The 23,672-nt window shown below is 44.8% G+C and overlaps 1 protein-coding gene across 1 annotated transcript in view; it reads left to right on the top strand.

The window, feature by feature from the left end:
- The first annotated feature begins 14,608 nt into the window (after positions 1 to 14,608).
- LOC135514175 (RIMS-binding protein 2-like) overlaps positions 14,609 to 23,672 on the top strand; it is a 127,865-nt gene continuing 118,801 nt past the window's right edge. Inside the window, 1 exon segment of the mRNA XM_064937429.1 lies at positions 14,609 to 14,754. The gene's annotated coding sequence lies outside the window, so the exon portion shown is untranslated.

The raw sequence follows: 23,672 nt of genomic DNA, 5'->3' as shown, positions 1-23,672 counted from the left end.
AGGACTGCAGATCGTGAGGTACTGTCAAGCCCCCTCTGTTTTTCTCTACAGGCTGCACTGTACTGGCGTTTTTTCTACTGCTGCTGATGTTGCTGCAGAAGCACCGTGCTGCTGGGGGAATGATGATCATAACATGCCTCTGTGTCACGGCTCAGCTGCTCTGCAGTGCTCTACATGGATCTCTGCTATATCTAGACCCAAGAAGAAGAAGGATGCAGAGTATTCCAGCGGTACCAAATAGAATGCTAGCAGGATGTACTGTAGACCAGCTTTAGCATGTCAGGAGAGGATCTGGAGGGATGTTCTATACGATTCCTGTGCTCTGGAGTTGAAATGATTGGAGGACACTAGTATTTGTGTAGTGTGGTAGTGAAGACTTTAGGGACTGTAGTGTTTGGTGCTAATATGCAAGGGAAGACACTTTGTGTTCGTGTGCTGGGGAAGTTGATTAGGAGACTGTGTGTATTAGTTGTGTTTATTTGTAGGGGACATATAGTGTGCAGATGATATGAATGGGAAACAGTGTAAGTGTGTAGGTGGAATCAACATGGGATAAGACAATTAGGAGAAAGCCTATTGGTCAGTTTTAGTGGATTTAGAAATGCTTGTTTTATTAGTGGTCAATGTGTTAGTGTTCATCACTTGTGAGAAATCAGAGGATTCCTGGTATTACAGTTTGTGTTAAAGGGGTTGAATAATTAGCGGTTTGACGTTTGTCATGAATCTTTCCCTGGAGGCTGCAGAACTGGGCGATTCCCGCTACATGCTCCGGGTGCAAATATGAATGAAAACGAAAAGGTATATTTTGGTCTTAATTTAAGGTTAGGGTTAGGTATTAAGGTTAGCAGTGTGGTTAAGGTTAGGATAAGGTTTAAAATTGTGGCTGTGCCAGCTAGTGAACACATTCATGACAAATATCACCCTGCGAATAATTAAGGGGTATGATGTCAGTGTTTCATTTGTACTTACTGAATTAGGGTACAACCTCGCTTGGTTGGTAAGTTGATAAGTAGCTTTAATGGGGTGGCACTGTGGCTGGCATTGGTCCCACTGGGAACACATTGGTCCCACTGGGCACACATTTAATTTCAATGAATTTATGTTGAGCCAACGTGGAATAGATGTGGGGTGTGTCTTCTCAGGGATTCATTCAGCGTCGAGCAGCACTTTTGTTTTTGAGCGATAGCAGAGATGAGAGAAAAAGGAAAGAAGAACTGTATTTTAGTGTGTGTGCGATAGAGAGAATGTGCGTGTGTGTGTGAATGAGTTCTGTCTGCCTCCCAAGGTCGCTTCTCTGAAGAGGTCCCATAATTAGGGATGTCACTCTCCACCAATCACCTGGGGCGTGAGAGAGTAGCCCTCCACCCCTCAGCCTCATTCACAGCTCCACCTGCCCACTTTGACAAGGAAACATGATAATTTATCATCTCAGTTACTGTCCCTAAAATGCTATCAAGCTGGTTTTCATTACAGCGCATTCAGAAAGTATTCAGACCCCTTGACTTTTCTACATTTTGTTACATTACAGCCTTATTCTGAAATTGATTAAATAATATTTATTTCTCATCAATTTACACACAATACCCCATAAGGACAAAGTGAAATATTAAATATTTAAACAGAAGTACCTTATTTACATAAGTATTCAGACCCTTTGGTATGAGACTCAAAATTGAGCTCGGGTGCATCCTGTTTCCATAAATCATCCTTGAGATGTTTCTACAACTTAATTGGAGTCCACCTGTGGTACATTCAATTGATTGGACATGATTTGGAAAGGTAAGTACAGAGAGATCCTTGATGAAAACCTGCTCCAGAGCGCTCAGGACCTCAGACTGGGGCAAAGGTTCACCTTCCAACAGGCCAACAACCCTAAGCACACAGCCAAGACAATGCAGGAGTGGCTTCGGGACAAGTCTCTGAATGTCTTTGTGTGGCACAACCAGAGCCCGGACTTGAACCCGATCGAACATCTCTGAAGAGACCTGAAAATAGCTGTGTAGCAACGCTCCCTATCCAACCTGACAGAGCTTGAGAGGATCGGCAGAGAAGAATGGGAGAAACTCCCCAAATACAAGTGTGCCAAGATTATAGGGTCATACCCAAGAAGACACGAGGCTGTAATCGCTGCCAAAGGTGCTTCAACAAAGTATGGACTAAAAGGTCTGAATAATTATGGAAATGTGATATTTCATTTTTATATTATTCATAATTTGGCTAAAATTTTAAAAAATCTAAAAAAGTTTTTGCTTTGTCATTATGGGATTTTGTGTCTAGATTGATGAGGGAAAAAAACAATTCAATCAATTTCAGAATAAGGCTGTAACATAACAGTGTGGAAAACGTCAAGGGGTCCGACTACTTTCCGAAGGCACTGTATGTACTGTAGTACACATTGGTAGCCGTTTGATGACAGAAAGGACTTGTGATTTCCAAATAGACTCAAATAGAATTTTCCAGTTCCGATCACAACAGAATTTATGCCAACAACATGACATTGATTCAATTATCATTTTGTGGGAAGGGTTTTTCTAGCTTCAATCCTATTAAAATGTTTAATATGCCCCTCTTTCAGTGATGAAACGACTGCATCGCTAGAGGCATGGTGGTGCTTCCAAGCTGACTGAAATAAAATGATTGACCGTGCCAGACCTATATCATGCAGCCTAATGCAGCCAGTGAAGCCAACAGTGGTACAGCAGTACGTGTAGAGGTTTTGTCCTGCTTCCTTCTAAGCAGTAGATGCATTATGTAAGCGGGTCAGTGCTCCTCCTGCACTGACGAGGATGCGGTGGTGGTGTGGTGTGCGGTAGTAACAGCTGGAGCAGTGCTGAGTGAGGCCGAGACTGATGCGGAGGCATGGGTCAGGACTGGCCCCTCAGTAGAGGAGAAAGGATGGGTTATGCAAGAGGAGCGGAGCGTGGCCCTGTGCACTAAATGCTCACTCTCGTGACGGAGCTGAGGCTGTAGTAACAGCTGGATCCTTCTATTACTGCTGCTGCTGTGAGGGGCTGGCCTGTACTGGCTGCAGCACGTGACCAGCGCTAGCTACCATGGTGGGAGGTATCAGTGATATGAACAGCAGGGTCTGTGTCCAGGATTACGCAACAGCATCTTCTCTGCCTGGGAAGGCAGGTCTGTAAAGATGCCAGTAGTAGACGGCCCAGTGACAGTGCGTCATCACCCCCGTCATTGTTGCCGTGAGCCTGTCCGGTGCATAAGACAAGCATGTGATTTTTCTCTTCCCTTCCGCCTGCTGCTGAAAAGCGATGTGTTTCAGGGCTTTTCCAAAGTATGCGAGCAGATTTAGTTGTACCATATATTTGCAAACCCAGTTCATCCATAATTTGTAATTCCTCTCTACACACTCGATCCTAAGCTTCCAGATACACAAGTGTGTCTTTGTACATTTACATATCACAGTGCACACACACACACATTTGCGTTATGCTCTAGCTCCCCCGAGCATTCAGCGTGTGTATTATTCATTTTTATTGAACCTTTATTTAACTAGGCAAGTCAGTTAAGAACAAACTCTTATTTACAATGACGGCCTACCCCGGCCAAACCCTCCCCTAACCCGGACAATACTGGGCCAATTGTGCATCGCCCTATGGGACTCCCGATCACGGCCGGTTGTGATACAGACCAGGATTGAACCCGAGTCTGTAGTGACGCCACTCAGGATCCCTCATGTAAATGGAATGTAAGTGGAAATTTTGTGCCAGCTGTAGGTCATTGTAGCCACAGGGCTGCTGGGTTTGTGTGTGTGTGTGTGTGTGTTTGTGTGTTTGCTGCAGGCTCGAGGAGAGGCGGGGAGATCCGCTAGTAAACTACCTCAGGGATTTGGCCTGAGCCCATTCATAATGGATTCGTTTGGAGTTAATCTGGGGGTATCCACTCAGTCAGAGGGCTATACTGATTGTGCTGTTGGGACAGACAATCTGATGGATGCTCTGTAAACTTCACGTGGAGGGTTATTTGTGTTACTTTACCCGGTAATCAGGGGTCCTATTCAATCAAACCTGGTCTGGAATAAGTCAAATAACATCATTATTGTATTGCTAGAATGTGTTTAGATGCATATACTAAAAAAAGGTAGAAAAAAAAGATAGAAAAAGACAATCAAATGCATATCACTCATGTCTTCTACAAAGTCAGTATTGGGTTGAATTGTTTGGACTGGTCTGTGGTGGTGTGGTTTGGCTGCACACAGAGGCTGCTCTATCGCTGGCACTATGTCCTAGTCAGGTAAAATTGATTGTCTTAATTTGGGGTGGCAGGTAGCCTAGTGGTTAGAGCGTTGGGTCAGTAACTGAAAGGTTGCTGGATCGAGTCCCCGAAAAATCTGTTGTTCCTAGGCCGTCATTGTAAATAAGAATTGTTCTTAACTGACTTAGTTAAATAAAAATAAAACATTTGAAATGAATAAGGAGAAGAGACTTTCTGGGAAGGAGTGGGCTCCTGAGGCAAGGCTGTGTAATGGCTGCAAGGGACCACTGTGGTGAACAAGGCTTCAGTCAGAGGGAAAGCACAGGCAGCACCCACATTTTCATCTGCATTAGTAAGATATACAGTATATGAAAATCACATTTAAACTGAAGATAGGGTGACTACAAACCAACATCTTGGTAATAGCAACAGCTTCTTTGGTGCTTGTCAAAGTGCAGGTGATCTTTTTTATTTAAAGGTTGGGGTTCAGTTCCATAGAGCTTCTCTCAGTCAGCAGTGTCGGCTTTTCCCTTAACTTTCAACAGATTAGTGAAGATTGTCACTGGTTGGAGAAGTCGGGTCTATCTGCTGTTCCGGTATGTCTGTCCAGGTCTCCAGTCACAACATACAGGATGAATGGGACAGCCTTAGTTTGGGCAGCCTGTTAGTGTTCACTAGAGATGGCACATCACGTCATTCCAGTCCAGATCAGGGTAGGTGCATGATTACGTTGGTCTCTAGGGTCTGGCCAAAATCCAGTGGAGGCAGCGACGATTAGAGCCAGGATTTGCATTGTAATGAAAAAGCTTATCTCTGCAGGTTCAATCTCTATCTCTGTCCCCGGCCAGCTCGGTTTGGTGTATATTCTCCCTGATCTGATCACCCTCTGCTATGGTGTACTGTGTTAGAGCAACTATGAATGAAGTGGATCTGGATTTCTAACAGCGTCAAGTTAGCTTGGCATGTTTTCCTCGGCCTTTCTGATATGCATCCTGTATAACAATGTCTTGTTGGATGTTGCTTCCATATGCTTAGTTTCATATGCGTACAGTTATCTACACATCAACCAGGCAGGTGCTTCCAATTTTTTTTGCGGGGGTCTGAATTCAGAAAGAATCTCTCAGATCCTCCTTCTAATACTTGCGGTATGAGACTGTAAGATTGGCCAGTGGAATCGATTGATATACCACTGCCTGCTTCCAATGGAAACCCACAAGAACATGATACACTAGACTAGAGCAAGTCAGGACATGTGTGACGTGAGAGACATAGGATCCAGTGTGTGCTATAGTTCTTCTGTCCATAGTGACATGCTGCAGCTCCTCTCAGTGTACACTGTCCACCCTCCCCTGTCTGTCTGAGGTTAATGGGAGTAACTGGCCGCTGATTACAGCATGGTATTGGCGGGAAGCAGAGCAGACACACACTGCCAGTCTGCTGCTCGTGGCACGCTGGCTGTCTGGCTGGTTCCACAGCATTTTTAAATTTTGACTAGAATTAATGGATGGCTAATGTGCAGTGGTGTTAAATGCTTTGTGTTTGTGTGGGGGAATTAATTCGTAGGCCCTGATCAAGTGGAGTTTCACACATTACGAGGAATAGCTTTTTTTCCCTCACTGGGCTACTATATAATCATTCTCATTTCTTAGGATTCATCTTAAAGTAACTGTCCAGTCAAAATCTCCCTTTTAAAAGTACATATTATATTAACTCACCCAAATAATGTTGTTCACTCTTGCTATGCTTGTATGTGCATAAAAGCATAACTTTTAGGAAAAACACACCAAAAAAACACCTCAAACTTGTGTCTAAAAGAGACCATTGCAAAAATGCTTGCTATTTCCTCATAGAGGATGATGTCATTAGGATGAACTGGCCAATTAGAGGTCTACCCGTATGAATATTTTTAATGAGCGGTATACGACCACACCATTGTAAGGGGTGTGTAACTGGTGGCAGGGAAGTCAAACGCAGGAGAGCAGGACTTGGTGAATAGCCAGAGCAGTTTAATATACTGTATAAAACTAACTGCTTACAAACAACAAACACATGGGTACAAAACCCGTAGCGCACCAGTAACACATAGCACAAGTACTTACAAAATAAACAATTCCCGACAAGGACATGGGGGGGGAAACAGAGGGAAAATATACAACATGTAATTAGGGAATTGAAACCAGGTGTGTGTGAAAACAAGACAAAACAAATGGAACATGAAAAATGGATCGGCGATGGCTAGAAGACCGGTGAAGTCGACCGCCTGAACAAGGAGAGGAACTGACTTTGGCAGAAGTCGTGACAACCATTCTGTTTTTGGGGTACTACCACACCCTTCACTCATATTGTCATTAATTACAAGTCATATAAATCTGTAAACACTGGACAGTTACTTTAACCATTTGTTTGGTAGGCTCTCTTCAGGGATGCAGTGTCTGTAATGTGGAGTCTATGGGTTGGGTATAAGCCTCCTCTCCCGTCTCCAGTCTCCATGCACAAGTCACAATGGACAGGGGCACAGGGTAATTTCATAAAGAATCTCTAATAAGATGGATTGAATCAGCCTTGTTCTGGCTAAAATGAATTAAAAAGATAGACATGACATACAGACTCCTAAATTGAGTCATTACACCTGCTGAACTCGAGCTAAATATGACATGTTCCTATTTCAACAAGTAAATATTTACTAACCCTGGGCCACAGTCCAGGTTGAGCTCTGTACAAATGGTCCTCCACTGGAAATCAAATGGAGAATTTGATTGAGCCTGCCTGAGCCAGAAATGCATATACAGTGCTGCATTAAAGTATGTGAACCACTTGTGCATTTACAGATTTTTAAAAGTTTTTACCATGAAATCTTCATTTAATCAGTCTTTTTGATCTGACATAACAGGTTTATATTTACCAATACCATGTTGGTGTAGAGGAAATCATGTTTGTAGTATAATTAAGTATAATCATGTTTGTAGTAAAAAATAAAGGAGTTATGCAGGTGCAGGTGCAAAAAATAAGTGAACCCCAAGTTGCGTTGGTTAAATCAAGTAGGTAAGTAGAATCAGGTGGGTAAATAATTGGGTACCAAATGAACCAATCAAAGGAGAGATCGTTAGGAAAGCGTTTGGGCGGGACTCTGATAAATAGAGAAAAGAAACCTGGTTAGTTTGGTGTGACCCATCCATGTGAATGCAAAGCACACAATGCCGAGAGGAAAGGAGATCTTAGGGGAAATCAGGACAGCACATCAGTAGTGAGAGTAGTGAGAGCACACCAGTAGTGAGAGCACACCAGTAGTGAGTGCACACCAGTAGTGAGAGCACACCAGTAGTGAGTGCACACCAGTAGTGAGAGCACACCAGTAGTGAGAGCACACCAGTAGTGAGTGCACACCAGTAGTGAGGGCACACCAGTAGTGAGAGCACACCAGTAGTGAGAGCACACCAGTAGTGAGGGCACACCGGTAGTGAGGGCACACCGGTAGTGAGGGCACATCGGTAGTGAGGGCACATCGGTAGTGAGAGCACACCGGTAGTGAGTGCACACCGGTAGTGAGTGCACACCAGTAGTGAGAGCACACCAGTAGTGAGAGCACACCAGTAGTGAGGGCACACCAGTAGTGAGGGCACACCAGTAGTGAGAGCACACCAGTAGTGAGAGCACACCAGTAGTGAGGGCACACCAGTAGTGAGGGCACACCAGTAGTGAGAGCACACCAGTAGTGAGAGCACACCAGTAGTGAGAGCACACCAGTAGTGAGGGCACACCAGTAGTGAGAGCACATCAGTAGTGAGGGCACACCAGTAGTGAGGGCACACCAGTAGTGAGAGCACACCAGTAGTGAGGGCACATCAGTAGTGAGAGCACACCAGTAGTGAGGGCACACCAGTAGTGAGGGCACATCAGTAGTGAGAGCACACCGGTAGTGAGGGCACATCGGTAGTGAGGGCACATCGGTAGTGAGAGCACACCGGTAGTGAGGGCACATCGGTAGTGAGGGCACATCAGTAGTGAGGGCACACCAGTAGTGAGAGCACACCAGTAGTGAGGGCACACCAGTAGTGAGGGCACACCAGTAGTGAGGGCACACCAGTAGTGAGGGCACATCAGTAGTGAGAGCACACCAGTCTGGGGAAGGCTATACAATCATCTCAAAAGGATTTGATCTCAATCAGTCCACTGTGAGGCAAATCATTTACATTCAACATGACAGCAACTTGTCCTGGAAGTGGACGACCTTCCAAAATATCCCCAAGAACCACAAGAGCAATAATAATTCAGGTAAAAGCCAACCCAAACATAACATCTAGAGATTTGCAGACCTCCCTTGCTGCACCTCAGGTAACTGTGTCTGCTTCAACAACAATAACAACACGGAATCCAAATGCCATTCATGGGAGGGTTGCTAGGAAGAAGCCTCTGCTGTCAAAAAAGAACCATCTTAACTCTGCCAGAGACCACCTGGACAAACCTGAATGTTTGTGGAAGTCTATTCTCTGTACCGATGAATCCAATATTGACCTTTTTGGTCACAATCAACACCACTATTTTTGGCGAAAACCCAACACTGCCTACCACCATAATAACCTTTTCCCAACAGTCAAGCATGCGGACCTGCATCCTTTCACTCCCTCCTCTCTACATTTTCCTCCTCTGTCTCTGCTGCTAAAGCCACTTTCTACCACTCTAAATTCCAAGCATCTGCCTCTAACCCTAGGAAGCTCTTTGCCACCTTCTCCTCCCTCCTGAATCCTCCCCCCCCCTCCTCCCTCTCTGCAGATGACTTCGTCAACCATTTTGAAAAGAAGGTCGACGACATCCGATCCTCGTTTGCTAAGTCAAACGACACCGCTGGTTCTGCTCACACTGCCCTACCCTGTGCTCTGACCTCTTTCTCCCCTCTCTCTCCAGATGAAATCTCGCTTCTTGTGACGGCCGGCCGCCCAACAACCTGCCCGCTTGACCCCCTCCCCTCTTCTCCAGACCATTTCCGGAGACCTTCTCCCTTACCTCACCTCGCTCATCAACTCATCCCTGACCGCTGGCTACGTCCCTTCCGTCTTCAAGAGAGCGAGAGTTGCACCCCTTCTGAAAAAACCTACACTCGATCCCTCCGATGTCAACAACTACAGACCAGTATCCCTTCTTTCTTTTCTCTCCAAAACTCTTGAACGTGCCGTCTTTGGCCAGCTCTCCCGCTATCTCTCTCAGAATGACCTTCTTGATCCAAATCAGTCAGGTTTCAAGACTAGTCATTCAACTGAGACTGCTCTTCTCTGTATCACGGAGGCGCTCCGCACTGCTAAAGCTAACTCTCTCTCCTCTGCTCTCATCCTTCTAGACCTATCGGCTGCCTTCGATACTGTGAACCATCAGATCCTCCTCTCCACCCTCTCCGAGTTGGGCATCTCCGGCGCGGCCCACGCTTGGATTGCGTCCTACCTGACAGGTCGCTCCTACCAGGTGGCGTGGCGAGAATCTGTCTCCTCGCCACGCGCTCTCACCACTGGTGTCCCCCAGGGCTCTGTTCTAGGCCCTCTCCTATTCTCGCTATACACCAAGTCACTTGGCTCTGTCATAACCTCACATGGTCTCTCCTATCATTGCTATGCAGACGACACACAATTAATCTTCTCCTTTCCCCCTTCTGATGACCAGGTGGCGAATCGCATCTCTGCATGTCTGGCAGACATATCAGTGTGGATGACGGATCACCACCTCAAGCTGAACCTCGGCAAGACGGAGCTGCTCTTCCTCCCGGGGAAGGACTGCCCGTTCCATGATCTCGCCATCACGGTTGACAACTCCATTGTGTCCTCCTCCCAGAGCGCTAAGAACCTTGGCGTGATCCTGGACAACACCCTGTCGTTCTCAACTAACATCAAGGCGGTGGCCCGTTCCTGTAGGTTCATGCTCTACAACATCCGCAGAGTACGACCCTGCCTCACACAGGAAGCGGCGCAGGTCCTAATCCAGGCACTTGTCATCTCCCGTCTGGATTACTGCAACTCGCTGTTGGCTGGGCTCCCTGCCTGTGCCATTAAACCCCTACAACTCATCCAGAACGCCGCAGCCCGTCTGGTGTTCAACCTTCCCAAGTTCTCTCACGTCACCCCGCTCCTCCGCTCTCTCCACTGGCTTCCAGTTGAAGCTCGCATCCGCTACAAGACCATGGTGCTTGCCTACGGAGCTGTGAGGGGAACGGCACCGCAGTACCTCCAGGCTCTGATCAGGCCCTACACCCAAACAAGGGCACTGCGTTCATCCACCTCTGGCCTGCTCGCCTCCCTACCACTGAGGAAGTACAGTTCCCGCTCAGCCCAGTCAAAACTGTTCGCTGCTCTGGCCCCCCAATGGTGGAACAAACTCCCTCACGACGCCAGGACAGCGGAGTCAATCACCACCTTCCGGAGACACCTGAAACCCCACCTCTTTAAGGAATACCTAGGATAGGATAAAGTAATCCTTCTCACCCCCCCCCCTTAAATGATTTAGATGCACTATTGTAAAGTGGCTGTTCCACTGGATGTCATAAGGTGAATTCACCAATTTGTAAGTCGCTCTGGATAAGAGCGTCTGCCAAATGACTTAAATGTAAATGTAATGTAAATGTGATGGGGATGACAAGATCTGGGGCTGCTTTTCCTCCTCTGGACCTGGACGACTCCACATCATTAAGGGAACCATACATTCTGAGGTAAACCAGGTGATTCTTGAACAGAACGCCAGGCCGTCAGTCAAGGATCTAAAGCTGGGGATAGAAATGGGTCTTCCAACAAGACAACGACCCAAAGGATTCAAGCAAATCTACCAAACAATGGCTCAGGAAAAATAAGATTGTGTTTTGGATTGGCCAAGTCAAAGTCCTGACCTAAATCCAATCGAGATGCTGCGGCAGGACCTGAAGTAGCCAGTTCATACCAGACATCCCTCCTATGAGGAGGAGTGGGCAAAAATCCCTCAAAAGTGGCTATAGGAGACGTTTAATCCAAGTTATCACTGCTAATGGAGGTGCCACAAGCTATTGACTGAAGGGGTTCACACATTTTTGCACATATCAAATCTGAGTTTCTGTTAAACCACTTTCGTTAAATAAACAATGTAAATATATATATATTTTTTGTTTCTGTCATTTACTTGGAATGTCTTTATTACGAATTGGGGTTTAGATAAGGATTTAATGTTTATTTTAATATTTTTAGTCAAAATAATGACCAGGCCTGTAGGGATCACATAGTTTCAAGCAGCACTGTACATATTGATCTTGATATAGCGTGTCTTTGACTTAATGCATTCTGATTAAGGTATATAGGGAGACCTACCCTTCAGTCCTGGCAATCACAGTTGACAGAATCATTTTTCCTTATGGCCCAGAAATACAGCCCTTGCCTATTGCCTACACTTACAGTGAGTGAGTGCTACACTACCCTTCAACAAAAATGCACTTATGAATCATTCCTGAACATATAAATGTTCTCAACCACATTTCAGGTTTTCCATGAATGTGGCTACTGACAAGCATAAGTATCTGATGAAAAAACACAAGTCAGTGTTGCTCAAATTTCTGGAGCATTTATAGAGCATAAATATTTAATCTCAATGCTATTGGACAGGGGCATGTGGCGGGGTAAGAACAACCTGGGTCCAGATGTCTGTCTGAGTTACGGAGCTGCCTCCTGCCGTTGGCCTCTGATTGGAGATGTGCAGCTGGGGACGAGTGGTAAAAATATCCCTGCCTGTTCCATACCCATGAGTGGCAGGCAGGCATACAGCGCCATTGCATTTGTATGCAGTGCTAGAGGATGGCACCAGCACAGACATCTTCCGGCCATTTCCACAAATGTCAGGGCAGAGGAGGGAGCAACACCAACACTGGGGCCGGTAAATTGCCAGCAACCCCTTAGGGTGAGCTGCTCCATATGGACTGGCCTACTGAACCATCGTCCTCTAAACACTGGGAGGGAATGTCACATAGAAACAGCAAAGCTGCAGGTGTCATGACACCGTAGTGTTGTGTTTCTGTCCCCAGCTAGCTAAAGCCAGGCTGTGTTCCCATGATGCAGGCATTTCCCCCTCTCCCATGCAGAGATGGCCTTCCCTGGCCGAGTCGAGTTACAGCTCTTTCTCTAGTCTATGACACAGAAGCAGCATCTGGTTCCACCTGACTGAAATCATGAATAATTCAAGAGGGCATTATTATTTTGAGCTAGCTTCACTGGCTTGGCAATAATAAGTAGTTTAGCTACTGCTATCATCACTAAGTGGTCCAACATGGAGAGAGGATGTTATTTTACCACGTCGTTGGCAACTTATACTTGTGTGGGTTTGTAAGAATTAGGTTGAGTGAGTGTTGCGGTGCTTTGTTACCTAGATATATAGATGTTTCCTTTGCCTGGTGTTGGAATGGAAGGAATTGTATGTCAACAGTCTTGGGCCATCTGTGTGTTTGTGGTTTGCTTTCCTACCTTCATATCTCTGTCCCTGAGCTCAGTATTGTACAGTATGTTTCAGTTGATGTTTTATGGACAATATCTGCATGATGTTCCAAGCATGTTACAGACATGACCTAGTATTATCCATGATCAACAAATATGATTTTTTTCTTAGCCTGCAGTAGACCTACATCTATGTAGATTATGCCTTCATGGAAAATTGCTTACTATTTCTCCTTTAGTGAGCTTTTGCTTGTCTGTGTGTGTGTCTGTGTGTGTCTGTCTATCTGTCTGTCTGTCTGTATGTCTGTCTGTTTGTTTGTTTGTTAGCATGTATAGTCCGATCTCTTTAGAGCTGTATGTTTGCTCAAGGCAACAGATGTGTAGCTGGTATAGTCCGATCTCTTTAGAGCTGTATGTTTGCTCCAGGCAACAGATGTGCAGCTGGTCTAGTCTACACTCAGCCCTTTGTATCCTGTAACTGGAGCCTTACTGGAGCATCAGGGGGAAAAGTGCTCATAATTAACCCAGCAGCAGGACAGGTTGTTTTTCCACTCAGACCACCTGCTAGTCCTGTTCTGAGTTACTCTATAACCCACTGGGCGGACACAGGGAAACTAACATGGTGAATAGTGTAGCTATATGTCAGCAACACTCGACTGTAACATCTTAGAAAAAGAACAGGAACTTCGCATGAATATGAACAGCGTAGGTGTAACGGATGTGAAACGGCTAGCTTAGTTAGCGGTGCGCACTAAATAGCATTTCAATCGGTGACGTCACATGCTCTGAGACTTTGAAGTAGTAGTTCCCCTTGCTCTGCAAGAGCCGCGCCTTTTGTGGAGCGATGGGTAAGGATGTTTCGAGGGTGACTGTTGTTGATGTGTGCAGAGGGTCCCTGGTTCGCGTCCGGGTATGGGCGAGGGGACGGTCTAAAGTTATACTGTTACATAAGCTATACTAAAATAGGGTAAAAAACGACAATACATTTTGAACAGATTATGATAAAGACATTAGGTTTGGACCATTGGTTTTCTTAGGGTGTTATCTATCTACCCAATTGGTCAATAGATGCGTTTTTGACTGGACACCTTAAACATTAGCAACATTTTGTGTAAGTTGAATACTCCGTTATCTTTTATTAAGGTGGGGGTGAGTATTGATAACTGGCCGCACAATTTGCTACCAACAACATTGAATCACCATCAGTCGATAAAAATGTCAATTCTGAAAACTTTTACCAGTACATATGTTTGTCCTGTACATCTCTGGGCCTTCCACAGGGTTCTGAAATTCGTACTTTTAATAAAAACGTATCGAATACAACCACTGACTTTTTCCTAATTTTGTTGCTCAACTGGAGACGTTCTACAGCAGGGGGGAAACTCCTTCCATGGAGGGTCTAGTGTCTGCAAGATTTTGATTTTAACTTTTAATGAAGCCCTAGACAACCAGGTGTGTGGAGCTACTTACTAATTAGTGACCTTAATTCATCAATAAAGTACAAGGGAGGAGCGAAAACCTGCAGACACTCTGCCCTCAGTGGAATGAGTTTGACAGCTGTGTTCTACAATATGTAAACTGAGATTCAATTGGTACAAGTGCATTTGCGCTGAGTTGAGCAACACAAATGAGGAAAAATTCAGTAGTATTTGAAAAAGGTTTATATTAAAATAATGAATTTGAACACCTTGTGGAAGGACCGCAGTTACAAAGGGACAGGTTAGCGGTTTCAGATTATTATTATTTTTACAAGTATCAACTGATGGTGACTAAATGTTGTTGCTAGTAAATCGCGCGACCAGTTAATATAAAATATTATTAATATTAAACTTCGTCTCAAAATAAGAGAATGGAGTTGAGCGTTCCTCAGCTAGTCATAACCATTTCAGGTCATTGATAATGACTCGCTGAAATAATTCAGATGGCCATGACAGCATTTTAAATTTATCTCGTGTTTACTCCACAGTTGAGAAAGGAAGTTGTGCCCCTCCACTTCCCAGACGTAGCGCCCCACTGTCAGCGGGGGGAGAGACTACGTCTTCTAGAGGACAACAATAGAGCCCTGAAACTGAAGCCTGGGGCTTTCAACCAACACAAGCTACAACATATACTGCTGGTGAGTCATTGACTCTCTATCTATCTGAGGCTGTAGTGGTGGATATTATTTTCAGTGGCAAGAGGCTGCTGTCTTCTTGGAAAGGTAAGGCCATCAGAAGCTGTATTTTCCCCCTTTGTTTCCCTGCTCTGGACTGTGAACCATAAATAATTGTTCCTACAGCTAGACCGCGAAATATTTAAATAAGTTGACTGTCTGTTCATTTGCATGTTTGGAGTAGTAGGCTGACGGATTAATTGGGGACAGTTTGAATAGTTACTAGTAATGTCACTGCTGCTGATGGACACAGCTTTAAGATGTTGTGGCTCCAGACCCAACCTCTGAAGCCTAATAAAAATCCTCTCTGCAAAATCTAGTCTCAAGAAAGTGAAGGCTAAAGATCTGTTTGGAAGCCACAGTCTACTACTCTCCTTATTTAGCCAACAGTTTCCAGCCCTGACATGTGGGAGCTGCAGTAGCCGACTCTGCTAGCCATGCTACTGGCCTGGTATGCAGCAGGGCAATGGCATTGGGAATAAACAGGTTGTTGGAGGGGGGCAGGCATGTTACGTATCCTCCAGTCCTCAGGCTGATCCCAAGCTGTGTCTTCACAGCGGAGACTGCTTGTAATTCCCCAGGCTTCCCCTGATGTCTTCATGTTGTTTAATATGAATGAGCTACATCGATTAGCTCTCAGGGCACTGCTTGTGTTGAGGGGATGGGAATTAGCTGTGTGTGTGCACGTGTGTGTGATTTTATAACTTGCTGTACTGTTACTTTGAAATCTTGAATGATAGCTAGATTGGTGTATAACTGTTTCTTGTCAGTGGATGTTTGTACTATCAGTTTGATTTTTCTGTTTGTAAGATTCCACCAATTGCGTGTGCTGAATGGAAATAGAGAAAAGGTCTAAACAGCTTTCAAGGTTATTCACAAACTTGAATAGTGTTGAGATATAATGAGATATTGTTGTGGCAGCTACAGTCTAAGGGTGTGAGGTCGGTGGTTCTGTGTGTTGTTTGCAAAGACAGGAAGGTGTTAAATTGTATTTTTCAATTCTCAGCTATGTGATACTGAGCCTTCAAAGAAATAGTCTGTCTTTTCACCATTCTTCTGTCAGCTATTTAATCCCACTGCCGAATCAAACTCTATTATTTTGAACACATTCTTGGCCCAAGACTCATGTAATATTCAGTTGAAACCTCATTCTCCTAGAGCTTCTAACGAGCAATGTAAATCTGGCCAATGTTATAAAACATGACTTTAACCCACAATATACAGCGCTAGAGAAGCTGTCCAGCAGAGAAGCTGTCCAGCAGAGAAGCTGTCCAGCAGAGAAGCTGTCCAGCAGAGAAGCTGTCCAGCAGAGAAGCTGTCCAGCAGAGAAGCTGTCCAGCAGAGAAGCTGTCTAGCAGAGAAGCTGTCTAGCAGAGAAGCTGTCTAGCAGAGAAGCTGTCTAGCAGAGAAGCTGTCCAGCAGGCCATTAGCCGCCAGCCAGGTCTTAATTTGTTCTGTGATTGTCTTGTTTCGGTGACATGGTCAGACGAGCTCTGGTCACACAAACCCCTGCTCCCTCTACCTGGAAGTTGCTATGAAACGAGTGCTTCTGAAGTCAACTTAGATCCTATAATTTCATTAAGCTGTTTTGCATTTCTCAGTCAACAGAGAAATGGGATGGGAGGAACAGGAAAGAGACAAGGGGAGGGATGTTTGTCCCCTGAAGTGAGAGAATGGCAGATTATGGTTTCTGAAATGATTGTCGTGGCATCGGTAATTACTGATACTGGATGCTCCCATGGAAGACTGAGTGAAGTGGTAATGAAAACCTAACAGAGCGTGAGGTACTTCAGTAGCAAGCCCCATTAGCCTCCAACTCTGTTATCTTCTAATGGAGATACAACCAGCAAAGCCACAGACTCATGTTAGCAAAGGTACCACTTTTCATGTACATGGCTGTCTGCTGACATTAACATGTGACCACCACAAAACATTCCTGTCATGTTTAATGCTAGCTCGATAAGGATCGACAAGGATGTCTTGTGTATATTTTATTTTTTGGCAATAAACAAAAACATATACATAGACAAAAACAATAGACATTTACATGCATACATTTCCAGCAACATGAATGACATCACACTTGCTTACACCCACATGTTCCCACCGTATTCACACCCAAGGTTATTTTTAATGCTTGTAAGACTGCCCCATATGATTTCAAACTGTGTTATGTTTGTCTATAGACAGATTTTTTTTAAATATTTAAATTAAGTATTTGATTCTTCCATTCTCTACTCCAACTGTCAGGCATAGGTGTATAGGTGGCAGGGAAGTCAGGCGCAGGAGAGTCAAACGAAGTGTAAAATGGAGTCTTTTAATAAAGTCCACGTAGCATGCTCCATAACACTAAAATGTACATAAACAAACAAACATGGGTACGAGGACCCGACGCGCACCTATACAACATCAAACTACACTGACAATAAAACAATCTCTGACAAAGACATGAGGGGAAACAGAGGGTTAAATACACAACAGGTAATGAATGGGATTGAAAACAGGTGTGTGGGAAGACAAGACAAAACCATTGGAAAATGAAAAATGGATCAATGATTGCTAGAAGACCGGTGACGTCGAACGCCGAGCACCGCCCGAACAAGGAGAGGCAACGACTTCGGTAGAAGTTGTGACACCAACGTTCAACTTCCAGTATTTAAGTAATAGCTTCTTTAATATTGTCCAACCCATTGCCATGTCTTGAAATAGACAGATAAATAATGTCTTTGGTGGGGTAATTGGTATTAACAAAAATAAACATTTGGGAGCCATGCCATTCTAAAGAGATGTATTCTACCTGGAAGATTTATGGGGAGATTGTTTCATTTAGTTAGATCTGCTTTCATGTTGTTGAGTAATGGGAGAAAGTTATCTTAACATGTTTGTCACTTATTAAGCATCCTGTGTATTTAATATTTTTTGTGGTCCACTTAAAGGATTGCTGTAGATCAAGTGTCAAACTCATTCCACGGAGGGCCAAGTGGCTGTGGGTTTTCGCTCCACCCTTGTACTTGATTGAGGAATTGAAGTCACTAATTACTAAGGAACTCCCCTCACCTGGTTGTCTAAGTCTTAATTGAAAGGTAAAGATAAATAATAGATCAAACTTGTGGGCGCTAAGCCCTCCATGGTATGAGGTTGACACCCCTGCTGTAGATCATGAGTTATTATTTGTGTTTTTCCCATTGCCATCACATTCATTTTATATCCTGAGATAAGAGAGTATTCACAAAATATTTTTAACAGGGGGGGCATTGGGTTTTCTATTTTAAACGCTTGACGAGCTGCAAGTGCTCATTGGTTTTTATGAGCATACTAACCCACATGGGTGATTGAAAAATGAACAAAGTCCACACTCCAGTCCAGTTGGTGGCGGTAATGCACGTTAAAGTTGGTTGCCAACTGCCATATAAAATCCACAGATGAAGAAGAAGCAGGATGACCTAGGAGAGATGAATGAAAGAAAACTAACTAAAACGTGGTCAAAGGACCCCATTTGGGAAACCCTGAACTAGCTAGCTAGGTAGCTGTTTGGCTTTCAAGCATATTCACTCATTTGTTTTGTAAACAGTTAACTAGGTAGTCAGCTACCACATGTTCTTGACAAACTGTCAACAGAGTAGCTGGCAAACAACAAGATATACCAAATAATGGTCTAAAAACCACTTCAGGATAAATAAATCAGATTTGACCGTTCAGACAAGTCGCATGGCCAGGAATCAGATTTGTACCTGACTTCAAACCACCTACAAAGGTGGCTGGAAATGTGGCTTGAAAGATCTGATTTTAATCGGATTTGAATCGGATATGTCACAAATTGGATTTGAGTCACAACTGGCATTGTGAATAAGGCATAAGAGCATGTCAGTCTCACAGTAATCACACTACTACTACTGCTCACAATCATGTTCATCATCAACCTCAGTTAGGGATGCAAAGGAAGGAGGATTCCTGTCTGAAAGGCACCCTGTTGTCTACAGTGGTTGTGTTTTAGAACAGGAGAACAGGGGATGGTGAAAGCGCTGACACCACTACTCTACTCAAGCAGTGACGCAGCCTGAAGGTGTGTGTGTTTCTGCTCTTCCTGTTCCACGCTCCTCTGCATTTATTCCCTCTGATCTCTCTTTATTGCGGCATCAGAACTCGAACAAACACACACAGGAATATTCAGATGGGGGGGGTAGTGATGATGCTACACAATCCTCACAAAAACTGTGTGTGTGATGCAGCAGGGCAGGCTGCTGTACTGGGGGGCTGCCTCCCCATGCCCATGTTTACTTGAGTAGTAATGAAATTAGAGCGGCGTGGCGCCCACACTACAGGCCTCCACCGCTGCCGTAATTCAATTAGCCTTCTTATTAACGCTCTGGAGCAGCCGGCCAACCCAGCCAACCTGGGACCCAGAACTATGCTGCAGCTCTGTGTCTGAAGATAAACACACCGTTCACTCCTTAGGACTCCTCACTGACTCTAGAACCTTTACATTCACAACATTATTTTTCACTCTAGAATGTTCAGAATAGCGACTGCTTTGTATTCAGAACTGCCTTTGTATTCATTAATGCTTTGTGCTGTACTGGGCAGTATTAGCTGGTACTTTATGACTTTGGTTGGAACAAGGCCCATTCTTGTGTTGTAACAGGTTAAGTGCATTGCAGGAGTTGACATGTGTGCCATACTTGTACTGTACAGGGAGATAAAAGGAGAGGTTGGAGTTGAGCCAGATAAAGAAAACACACATGTACACACACACACACACACACACACAGCTAGTGCAAGAGCCCTTACCTGATTACAGTGAAGATGCTGAGATAACACTCCCCCAGGATCAGGTTCAGTTCGGCTGTGAAAGCCAACTGACATTTACTCCTGAGGTGCTGAACTGTTGCACCCTCTACAACCACTGTGATTATTATTTAACCCTGTTGATCTTCTATGAACATTTGAACATCTTGAAGAACGATCTGGCCTTAAATGGCCATGTAGTCTTATAATCTCAACCCTGCACAGTCAGAAGAGGACTACCCCTCAGAGCCTGGTTCCTCTCTAGATTTTTTCCTAGTTCCCTGCCTTTCTAGGGTGTTTTCGTAGCCACCATGCGTTTACATTGCTCTTTGCTCTTTAGGGTTTTAGGTTGGGTTTCTGTATAAGCACTTTGTGACAACTGCTGATGTAAAAAGGACTTTATAAATACATTTGAGTTAATTCCAGCCTGCTTATACTACAACGCTCTCATGACCATACCTGAATCATTAGCTATCTGATAAAACGTACAATACTATCATTGTGGTACAATCAGTGGACGTATCAACGGTTCATGTAAAAAATCTTTGGCTTTTATTTACCTTGTGTGTGTGTATTTGTTCTAGAGAGAGTGGACAAAGTCACCACAGTGCTCATATAACTGGGTGGGAGAGTTAAAGCTCTGCTAAGTTTCTCAATCACAGTATTGAGGTTATTAAAATTCCAATCTGCTGGAGGCTCCCTTTCTTGCCTTCTCAGAATGAATGTGCCCTTTTAATAATGTAACTGGTTTTAACAAGATCGTATAACGTTCATCTAACTTTCATAAGCCTGTTAGCCCAGTGACGAATTCATGCCATGGCATCCGAGGCTATTACGGAGCCACACTTCCACAGAGAAGAGCAATGAGTAAGAGTGAGAAGCCCCTATGGAGGCTGGAGAGTTGTACTGTACATACTGTAGCGGTTTCAGGGGTTGTGTTGTGGATATGTGCCTGCGAGGTTTCTTTGTTTTTGGTTGCCAGGACCACGGACAGCTCAGGGGAAACTTCTAGCCAAACTGATATATCAGGAATGCTGCCAAAGCCTGATGATGATGATAATAATAATAATAATAATAATAAACAGGTCTAATCCTTTATTCGGACTGGTGTTGTGTGGCTGCATGTGTAAAACCTGCCTTACAAAGAACCCGGTACTGAAAACCCTACATTGTTGGAGAATGTGGATAAGGCAGTGAGGATAATCACGCACCAATTTTTGATTTGTTTTTTTTGTAACAAGCGGAAACCAATCACTTTTTATTGAAGGAACAAAGGGAGTGTCAACTGCAGATGAATATGGACATGCTGAAATCACTGTGGGGAAAATTGCTCCATATTCCGCTGGTTTACCCATCATAGCCACTCGGTATCTGCAGAAAATTATGCCAAATAAATGACGTTGAGAGCGCACGGCAGGATGAGTGGCATGGCCACAGATAAAGTGGGCAGGAATACTGGCTCCATTTCTGTGTGGGGAAGCACAACAGGCATGGTCTGATCTGGAAGCAACAGAAGCCAATGACACACTGAAGAAGGAAATATTAGCACGGTTGGGAGTCACTGTCTCTTTGAGGGCACAGTGGTTCCGTACTTGGACGTATGAACCCGAGAAGGCACCCAGGTCACAGATGTTTGACCTGGTCCACCTAGCAAAAAAATAGCTGGAGCCTGTGACCCTCAGTACTGGGGCCATCGTGGAAAGAATAGTGATTGACCACTACATCTGGGGCTTACCTTACAAGCTAAAGAAGGTTGTCAGACAGGGCAGTCCCACCACAGTGGATGGAGTGGTGGACCTCGTTGAGAGATGTCGAACAACTGACGAACTGCTCAAACCCAGCCGTCTGGACAAAATCACCCAGGAAAAGGGAGGCCTCAAAGAAGGAGGAAGAAAGACATCCCAACTACAGACTCGCCAGGTTTGGAAAGAAAGAACCCAAAGGGCGGAAGGGGAACGTGGGCGCCCGTTTTCCAACCTGAAGCAAAGATGAGGAATAGAGGGGTTGATATCGACACCCGGGAGTGCTACCGCTGTGGTGAAATGAGACACATCGCATGGAACTGTCCCAAGAAGGAGGAACCCATGAAGGTCGACATTTCCAATCTACACCCCTGCCATGTAATTTCTGCCCATGTCCAAGCCCACCGCCACCCACCATACCTGTTGGGTACAGGTCCAAGGGAAAGAAGTAGATGCTCTTTTAGACTCCGGGAGCATGGTCTCCCTCATCATGCCTTCACTACTAACCCAGCTGAGAAAAGACTGCCGCTCCAACCATGGACATCACCTGTGTACATAGGGACACCGAAACGTGTCCAACTGCAGATGTAGAGAGGTAACCTACTGTAGGGTTGATTGAAAATCTGCCATATCCCGTGCAAGTGGGTCACGACTGTACATATTTTCAAGAATTGTGGAAAAGACTACAGGACAAAAGGAGATGGCTGTGCCAGTAATAGGACATGCCAGGTACCATTTACATTTTCCAGTGATAAGAAAATGAAACCACTACCAAAGAACTCCCTGTCCAATGAAAGGAAAATTAGCAAATTGGTACTTACCTGCCCAACTTCCGTAGCCGACATTCGAGTTCTCCTGGGAGAAGAAGGGGAAGGAAATGACGAAGAGACAGGAAACCCAGAAGGGATAAATGGAAGAGGAGTAATAGGAAGAGCAGGGCAAGGGGCCTGGAAATTCCTCCTGAGTTAACACAGTATATGGGAAAGTTTGGTACTGCTCAGCTGAAAGACCCCGCACTACAGAACGCAAGACAGAATGTCAAGGTAGTAGATGGTAAGTTCTGCTAATATAGTCACTTTTCCTCATTTTTCCATGATAAAAAATCTCTTCTACCAGGTCACGAAGTCGAATGACATGACAGTGGAGCAGCTCTTGGTTCCAACCCCGTTTTAGCAAACATTGCTGAGCCGCGCCCATAGCCATTTGTTGGGAGGACATATACGGAGAGAAAAAACACAACAGGTGTTACAATGTTTCTTCTGGCTGGGGGGTGCAGTTTTATGCGGGTATGCAGTTTTGGTAAGGTATTGCCAGGGGTGTCCTGACTGCCAGAGAATCTCATCCCTTCCTGAAATCCATTAATCCCGTTGCCAGTGATAGACATGCCATTCGATTGAATTGCTATGGATTTAATTAGACCATAACCATAGTCTGCGAAAGGCTTTCAACATATATTGGTTGTGGTACATTATGCCACTAGGTATCACGAGGCCATTCCCCTGCGTAGTGCTAACACCAAGAGCCTCGCCAGAGAGCTGCTACAGATGCTCTCCCAGGTACCCCTAGAAATCCTGATGGACTAAGGTACGGTGTTCATGTCCAAGGTGATGGGGACTGGTCTGTTGTTCCCAGTTCTCCTTTGTCACATCTAACAATCCCCTGAGTCCGTGGGAAAACAATAGCTCAAATGGTGAAAAACCAGTGGATGCCTGCTCTCTTATGGCAAACATTAAAAAAACGGCAACTGATCCCAGTTTTGCCCATCCCGCTCCAAGATCCGTCTGAGCATGGATTTCAGGGTTCTATTAAATCTCTTGACTAGGCCATCAGTCTGGGGGTGATATACAGAAGTGTGCAGTTGTTTGATTTGAAGCAATTTACATACAGTGGGGCAAAAAAGTATTTAGTCAGCCACCAATTGTGCAAGTTTTCCCACTTAAAAAGATGAGAGGCTTGTACTTTTCATCATAGGTACACTTCAACTATGACAGACAAACCTATGACAGACCCCTCCTAGGGACGGCATGAAAGAGCACCAGTAAGCCAGTGACTCAGCCCCTATAATAGGGTTAGAGGCAGAGAATCCCAGTGGAAAGAGGGGAACCGGCCAGGCAGAGACAGCAAGAGAGCCTTTCCGTTCACCTTCACACTCCTGGGCCAGACTACACTCAATCATATGACCCACTGAAGAGATGAGTCTTCAGTAAAGACTTAAAGGTTGAGACCGAGTTTGCGTCTCTCACTTGGGTAGGCAGACCATTCCATAAAAATGAAGCTTTATAGGAGAAAGCCCTGCCTCCAGCTGTTTGCTTAGAAATTCTAGGAACAATTAGGAGGCCTGCATCTTGTGACCGT

Source organism: Oncorhynchus masou, chromosome 25 (genome assembly GCF_036934945.1).
Source record: "Oncorhynchus masou masou isolate Uvic2021 chromosome 25, UVic_Omas_1.1, whole genome shotgun sequence".
Lineage (NCBI taxonomy): Eukaryota > Metazoa > Chordata > Actinopteri > Salmoniformes > Salmonidae > Oncorhynchus > Oncorhynchus masou.
This window is presented reverse-complemented; position numbering and strand designations above follow the sequence as displayed.